The 985-nt window shown below is 42.7% G+C and overlaps 1 pseudogene; it reads left to right on the top strand.

Annotated features, from left to right (window-relative positions):
- Window positions 1–350: 350 nt before the first annotated feature.
- On the top strand, window positions 351–776 carry LOC125393990 (large ribosomal subunit protein eL30 pseudogene; annotated as a pseudogene).
- Window positions 777–985: the final 209 nt, after the last annotated feature.

The raw sequence follows: 985 nt of genomic DNA on the forward strand, positions 1-985 counted from the left end.
CAGACAACAGATACCTTCCTAGCCATTCCAGAGTCAGAGGTCAGAAAACACTAGAAGCTGTGAGTGAGCAAGGAATGCAGTGATGGGAATGAGCTTTTATTGCGCTGACATGAAGTCCTGTTGGTGCCTGGGAAACAAGGCAGTCGATATTGCCTTAGTGATTCCTTTTATGACCGTGGCCTCTGTGATCACTGCTGCTATTGGACCAAATGCTCTCTGATGTCCAAAGACACCAAGACCGATGGGCATATTTGTCAACACTGGCAACAGGAGTTCACACTCTCATCTTCAGTATCGCCAGTGTAATGAAGACATGGCGAGGCAATGAAAGGAAAGTATTTAGATTGGTCTTGGTTGGGGCCCGTCCCGCACCTAAGGCAGGAAGATGGTGGCCGCAAAGAAGACGAAAAAGTCTCTGGAGTCGATCAACTCTCAGCTCCAGCTTGTTATGAAAAGTGGGAAGTACGTGCTGGGATACAAACAAACTCTGAAGATGATCAGACAGGGCAAAGCGAAATTGGTGATCCTCGCCAACAACTGCCCCACCTTGAGGAAATCTGAAATAGAATACTATGCCATGTTGGCTAAAACTGGTGTCCATCACTACTGTGGCAATAACATTGAGTTTGGCACAGCATGTGGAAAATACTACAGAGTATGCACACTGGCCATCATTGACCCAGGTGATTCTGACATTATTAGAAGCATGCCAGAACAGACCGGTGAAAAGTAAAAAGTTTTCCTTTAATAAAACTTTACTAGAGCTCCTTTTAAAAAAAAAAGGAAAGGAAAGTATTTAGAATATAATCATGTACAGAGAATGCCATAGTTGGTTAGAATTTTTAGAACAATGACTTAGGATATATGATAACCAAGAGAAACTTTTTTTGTTTGTTTTCCGATTAAGAAACACTGATGTGTGTGTGGGTGGTGGGTCACATGTATATAAAAGAAAATTGGGGCCTGGAACAATGGCTCAACAGTT

This window comes from Myodes glareolus, chromosome 20 (assembly GCF_982192425.1).
Source record: "Myodes glareolus chromosome 20, mMyoGla1.1, whole genome shotgun sequence".
NCBI lineage: Eukaryota > Metazoa > Chordata > Mammalia > Rodentia > Cricetidae > Myodes > Myodes glareolus.